Source organism: Falco peregrinus, chromosome 4 (genome assembly GCF_023634155.1).
Source record: "Falco peregrinus isolate bFalPer1 chromosome 4, bFalPer1.pri, whole genome shotgun sequence".
Lineage (NCBI taxonomy): Eukaryota > Metazoa > Chordata > Aves > Falconiformes > Falconidae > Falco > Falco peregrinus.
The window spans coordinates 56,925,960-56,933,304 of NC_073724.1; positions in this window are offsets into that span (position 1 = coordinate 56,925,960).

Here is a 7,345-nt window from a genome sequence, read left to right on the forward strand (position 1 = left end):
AGGTGTCAAGAGTTGTGAATAAATAAATTTATTTGATTAAGAAAGGCACTTTGGATAAAGTGTAGCCATGTATTTCTCTGGGGGTGGAAACTAAAACTGTAGTGGTCATGTTTGTGTAGAGAAATCTGCTGATGGGAATAAAGGAAGTGAATTTTACGAATCATAAGGGGAAGAAAAAGGGAAGTACTCACTTTATGAAAACAGAAACTGCACACAAAAAAAGGCCACCCTGAAACACCTTGTGTTTTGCTTTCTTCAGCATTTTTTTCTTTGTTACAGCTCAGCTATAGCTCCTACTGCTCATCCTCTCCAGAAGCCATCCTCTGGCAGCCATGACATCCTATGCCTGTGATGGGAATGACTGGAGAGGCTTACAGCTGAGAAAAGCAACTTTAAAAATAGACAGGCTCATCTCTGATGTCTGCAGATGCAAATGCTTCACCTCCTGCTGAGCCACGGTGTTGTGAGGACAACTCCATGGTATGTTTTCTTTTGTGGTAAAGCCCCCTTCAAGAAATACAAGTTCCCCTGCCCTGACTGTGGTTCAGTATTCCATTAATAGCACTGACGCAATTGAATCGGTGAGATAATTGGGACCTGTTAAAAGAGGGGGAGATTTTGGAAAAACCTGGACCATCTACCTGACCAGGTTTACAGCAGTCTCACAAATGTGCAGAAGCACACCTGGTGAGGCAGGGACAAGCTACCCCAGACAGCTGTGCTCTGAGTCCGTTTGCTTCCAGCACCATCGTACCTCATGCTCCCTATTGGAGCCACTGGTGCGCAGCACTGTCTGTGAAGAAGAGTATCTTCTTCTGAAGCCAGTCTTGCCTGCATATATGTTCCCTCCCACCTAAAATGCCCCATTGTTTAGGTGACCCCCATCCTCGTCTTCATCTTTTGCACTGTCTGCATGTGCAGCCTGGCAGCTGTGCAAGGGTCCTGCTGCTCTTCTAGCATGAGAACCAGGCAGAACTAGAGAGAAATTCAACTCCAAGATCTGGCTTTTCCTGCTGGCACAGCACCATGTTTCCTCGGGGTTTACCAAGGTGCTGGGCTTGTGAGAGTTGCTCCAGCACCCTCCCCATCAGCCCTTTGCGGCCTTGAATTCCCCTGGAATAGGCAGGTTTTCCACTGGAGAGCCAGGCCTGAACTTCATTTGTCTGAAAAATATCATCCTTTTTCACTCCAGAGAAGTCCCCTTGGCATAATTTCTGTCAAGGGTGCCAGGAAAGGGGAAGAGTAAACAAAAGCCCCGGTGCGGAGCAGTTTGGAGAGCCCCCTGAGGGGATTTGGCACTGATCCTCAGTAGAGGGTAGCTGGTGCCCAAGGTGTTTTGGTGTCAGAAAGAGATGGCCAATGCTTTTGCTTTATTTAAAAGTTGCAAGTGCAGAAGAAAGGGGATGGAGAAACTGGCAGGCCTGGCCAATTGCATTAGGAGGAGGAAGGCATGGAAATCCTCGTGGGGGCTGGAGGAAGGCAAGACCTGCCTTCCTGGGCTGGAAGGGGCCAAGTGCCCTGGCGTTTGAGAACTTGCTTGGCTCTTACGTTGGGACCTGACACAGTCAACATAAGACAAGAGCCAAGAGGCCTTGGGCAGGCTCAGGCAGAAGAATCAGAGCTGGTTTGGCTCACCAGGCTCCCAAAGCCAAAGTTGAATGATGCTCCGTTAATCAAGCTGATCAGTAATTCGTTTCCTCTGGCTGTTTCTCCTGCCTAAACATTTCCTGCTGTGAGAGCGAGCTGTGGGTTCCTGTTGCGTCCCTCAAAGCAACACCTGGGTGAAAACCCTATGAGGCACCACACAGCTGTGTGTGCATGGAGCACCTGCAGCTGCAGTGCTGCCTGCCACGGGCCAGCAAGGAGAAGAGTGGGGCACTTCGCCGCCGGCTCCCTGCAGGTGGTTGCTGCAGGACAGAGCTGCTGGCAGTTCCTCCAGGCTCTGCAGCTGAGGTTGCTCTGCCTGGCACACTTCTTTCTGCCAATCCTTCCTCAATTCCTTCTTTCCTGCCTTCCTTTCTTCCTCTAAATGTACTGGATTGGCCCTGCCCTTCCAAAACTGTTCCCATCTCTTCTCCCCACCTGGGGTTTGGGAAAAAGAGATGGGGAGAGCCTCTGCTTCCCAGCACCTTCCTCTTGGCCAAGGTGCCAGGCCCGCCCTGCTGCCCCTTCCCATGTATCAGACCTCTTGTTCACCATTGCCCTAGCCCTGGTTGCCATCACTAATGGGAAAATCACCAGAAGACTTGGTGTTGGAAGGGAGCTCCGGGGTCCGTCTCATCCCACCTCGCTCTCAGATCAGATTGATCTTTTGACTGCTCCTGATAGTACCTCTGTCTGTGAGGTGGCACCACTGTCTTCACTCAGCCAAGGAGGTCACTTGGGTGGTGGTACAGCATTGCAGTGGAGGAAGGAAGCTAGTGACTGCTCTGTGGAGTGTTTTGGTTTTGGTTTGGTTTTTTTTTCCTTCCCTTACAAATGAGTAAGGTCAGTGCCGCTTGGAGCTAGCGGGTGCAAGGAGAGGTATTCCCGTGCCACAGGCAGCCATGCTAGCATCCTTGTCTGTAAAATCTCGCTTGTCTGAGTATTTGCATGTAGCAGGGGCTGAGTGTTTGAAAATGGAGATCAGGGTTTTTGAAACTGCATTTATCAGAAATGGGTTTTCTTTCGCAGGAGATGGGGAGTAAAGTTCCACTGAGTATGTTCATACGCAACTAAGTAACATTCTAGCAGTGCTGTCAACCAGACAATTTCTGATGTCTTGTTGACATCCATGGGAAACAAGATCTGTATTCTGAATTAATTCAGTAACGGTCATAACACAAAGAAGATGGGATCTGTCTCTCCAGATGTAGTTGTTCACCACGCAGATGCTGACATTTCAGTCGCTCAACCTCTAGCAGTCAGGGAAAGAGAGAGGCCCCTCTAGAATGAGCCTCACAATCTGAGACGTCTACCTTAGGATGAAACTAATCAAACCCTAAAAATTTCCAGTTTCTTTCTATTGACCGCCAGGAACCTGGCGTGATCGCTCACAGTGAAGACGCCTAAGGCCGGTGAGATGAACCCCACCCGGGTGACAGGGGAGCAGCCTGGCTGCTGTGATGCGCCGTCACCCCTCGCCCACCCTCCTGGCGCGGCAGGGGTCCTCTCGCCGGCCCCGACGCTCCCCCCAGGGTTTCTCCCTGCCGCCGGCGGTGCCGCTAGGTGGGGGTGCTCCCACGCAGCATCCCCCGCCGGGGGGCACCGCTGAGCGCTTTGCTGCCAGCCCCGGCCCCGGCGCCGGCTGCGCTGCGGGCTCGGCTGGTGCCACCCGACCGAGCCGGGCGGGGTGCGAGTGCTGGGGTCCCCGGGGGCTCCCCAGAACACGCCCCGCTGGCCTGAACGGGCCTTTTTCCCCTCCCGCCTGCTGCGGCGGGGCAGGGCCACAGGTGAGGGGCCGCCATGGAGGCTGCCGGGACAGTGTCCCCTCACACCAGCTCCACGGGGCAGAGCGAGCCCGAGCAGGCAGGTCCCAGCCTTGCCTGGTGCGCCCGCCTGCTTTTCACGGGGCACTCGGCACCAGAAAGAGGGGTACCGCTGCCTGGTGGGGGGCAGCCGGGGACAAGGGAGGTAAATGCCGCGCTGCCTCAGCACCGTCCGGCGATCCCGGTGGGGAGCGTGGCAGCTCCGGTGGGTATCGCTTAGATCTAGGGTTCCCAAGCCGCAATGAAATTTCCCCGTTACTGCTTTCAGTTTACGTTGTACTCATTGTCGTCCTGCATGGGTGTGTTATTGATCTGATTTTAAGAATCTCTGCTCCCCTGATTTGCTCTGCCCTCTTTTCCAAGGTGGGAAAGGAAACCTGCCTGGCCGGGTGAGTTGCACATCCTTATTGTTAAACACACTGAGAAACAACCGTGTATTTAACTCTCCAGTGCCACAAGCGATTCCTGTGGTGTGGATCACAGACTGGGAGCCACAGACCCAGAGCTGGCCCCATGGACATTTCTGGGGTGGCTGGGAAGATAGCGCAAGGCCACAGGGCCTTACAGCGTTAGGGCAGTAACCATCGCATCCACATTACAGCTGGCCCAAAATGTTCTGAAAATAGGTCTGAAAAACAGATTTCTGAGAAATGTGAAGAATACTGGCATCCTTAAATCTGGGAGCGGGGATAGCCTCCTGTTGTTTTTGCAAGCACTAGCAAAACAAGAATAATAATATATTTGATCAGCCTCGTGAAATACAGTTGGGTGAAGGCTTCTTTAATGCCCCTCAGCTGTTTGACCAAGAACAACCCTCAAGCACTTTCTTAAGATGGAGTAAACATTCTTTGTGTGTTACTTTTGCAGGGGTCAAATGGGGTTATCAGTGGTGCAGAGTCCTTAGCAGAGAGCTTCTGGCAAACCACCTCTGCCTCTTCTCTGGTGTCCAGGCCCCAGAGGAGCTGGGCTGCCTCCCAGGCTGGACGAGGCAGGAGAAGCAGGGAGAGAGAAGGAGCGATGCTGAACAGGCAGCCATGTCTCAGGAGCTGCTCAGACCTGGTCTGGGGAGGGATCAGGACCTCAGCTGGATGGGGGAGAAACTTTCTCCACCAGCATTCTTTCATGTCCCCTCCCTGGCACCGCACATTCAGACCTCTTCCCTGGCATGCCTTAACCCAAACCTGACCTCCCCCAGCCCCTTATGCTGTCACTGTCCTTCCGCGGCACGGAGGGTGGCTGCTGGCAGCTCTCCTGAGAGGAGCAGATCCTGCTTACGACAGCCTACCAGCCACCACTGGCAGGACTGTGTGAGCTCAGGGAGTCTGCCGAAGGGATGATGTGCCCTGCTGGCACAGGGTGGGGAGGCTGTAACATGTGGCCGAGGAGCACCTCTCCAGGGCACAACCTGGAAGAAGCAGCATAAGCCATGCTGCCTGTGTGGCTTTGCCCCCCTGCTCTGTGCAGATCAGCTGATTTCTTTCTGCTTGCAGTGTGTTTTTCCCCACAAGGCAGAGATGCTTGATCTGCAGATATCCCTTCTTAAGAAGTGCTTGCCTAAGTTCTGCACCAGCGCTGGGACCTGAAAGTGGAACGCTTCTCAGCCAGCCCCTCCTCTGCAACACCCCTAAATTGCAGCGTTTTGTGCCCTTTGCCTGGGCAGACATGGGGACATGTCTGGCTGGGGGTGTGCTGGCAGGCACTGTGTGTTTGTGGCACAGGCTGCGCTCAGCTACATTGCCAGAGAGTGGATGTTTTATGCACTGGCTAGCTGAGATGTCTGTCTCCAGATGTCTCATCCTTGGCTATGAGAACTGACAAGGACCAGCTGAGAAGCAGATGCTAATTAAACCAGAAAAGCAGAGCTTCAGCCTGTTTTGTTCGTGTGTCCAGATCACCTTACACAGACTGACACCCATGATATGATGCTATGGTTGGTGCAGGGGGAAGCTGTGATCTGTAATGCTTATTTCTAAAAGGCTACGCTGAAGCCGCACTCCTTTTCCTTTGACACGTAGCTTTGTGTTTAGGGGAATATCGGCTCTCACTCCTATCTACTGCTTGGGTTCCTGCTGCTGGTCTGTCTCACACCCATTTGCTGTGGCCTAAATTTTACCTTGCTCTTTCATTGGAGTCACTGCTTTTATAATACAAAGCAGCAGTTTTCGTGGGAAGGGCTGGGGGCTATGCGGAAAGTAAGTTCATCTTGCACCAGTGAAGTGGGTGTGTGCTCAGACTGCTCATCTTGAAATGCTCCTATTGCAAGTACAAAAGCCTATGAGAAGAGAAGAAACCAGCTTTAAATACAATATCCTTTCTTCTGCCATTTGTTTTCTCTCATAATACACAGGTGAGGTGCCGCTGGAAGATTTCCACTCAACAGAAAGTAAGAGACCATTCCCACTAATGACAGCTGTGTGTTACCATGCGTGTTTTCAAAGGCTGGAGAAGGCACCACGGGGCTAAAACTTCACAGAAAAAATTGTCCATGAATGAGAAGTTGTCTGAGATTTGCAGCTGAAAAAGATGAAAAGGATGGGAGCAAATTCAGCTATGAGAAACTTGCTGGAGGTTAAATCTTGGCCTCTGCTGCTCTCCAGAGCATGCTGCCTTCATGGGTCAGTGAGAGCAGAGTTGTGTGCTCTGGGAGTGGATCCATTTTTGCTTTAAACACTCAGCATAATGCACTAGGTAAACCACCTCTTCCTCAGGCAGTCAGAGCCCCACACCCAAACACCCACCACCCAGGTTTAGACCGCCTTATGATAGCTGGGCTGTCCAGTTTTCTAGGACTCACTAACGGAGAACTTTTTCTACCTCGCTTAGGAGTAGGGATCTGGCTCTGAGAGATGTTTTTTGATACAGTAAGTGTATGAAACACCTACGTCAACCCAGAGTCACACACGCTTTCTCTTGTTAAATGGGTTTTAAAAGCTTTACCCTCAGGGGTTTGAACTATCAACAAAGAAAATGAGACTCAAGTTGAGCTGTGAGGACTTGGTGGATTATGCTTTGCCCCGAGTAATCCTGTTTACTCTTCTCCCCTAAACCGTTCTTCTGCTTGAAGGCTTTGGGAGGCACAGAGGGAGTGTACGTACACTTTCACCACTGGATATGAAGGATCCCACCGCATACCATCCCTCAGGGCTGCTGATGGTGACCCCCTGGTTGAGCAAACCCCAAGCACTCGCTCCTGAGCATGATGCATTTCTGCTGTGGAAGTGGAGAAGCAGAGGCAATATGCCACTGTCTGTACAGCTCCTGACCCCAAGGAGTTGCTTCTGGAGCAAGTCCAGGGGACAAGACTTCAGTGCCCCTGATGAGTCAGGCGAGGTAAATCACTGGAGCTGCTCATTGTTCAGTTCCCTTGGACCAGAGCGGTCCCAGCTTTCCTTGCTGAGAGAAAGCCCTGTGTGGTCTCAGACCCTTTCAAATCCTACCAAAACTGAGAATCGGCATCTTAATCTGAAAAGTAACACCCCAAAACCCTGCTTAGCATATGAAAGCAGTTCCCAAACTTCTCTGTTGCCTACTCCGTTTCTTGTTGAGAGCTACTGGGCGATGTGAGCTTGTGTCTGTAAACCTCTGATTTGAAAGGTGAAAAAATAGCCACAGGCTCTCTCTCTGCCACTGTTTGCCTAAATTCAGTGGAGACAGATGCAGGAGAATTGCATGGTGGGGGACATTTATGTGCCCTTATCACAAGTGTGCATTCAGTAATGCTTGCTCACCGCCATCACTGGCTGCACTTGGTACGTATCAACAGCACTGAAGGGAGCTGTTGCAGTATTTTAACTAGAGGACTGGTTTTCACTGAGATATTCAGAGGGTTAGAAGGAAACAGAGTGCGAGATTTTTGTCTGTCAGCTGGCCCTTCAGTG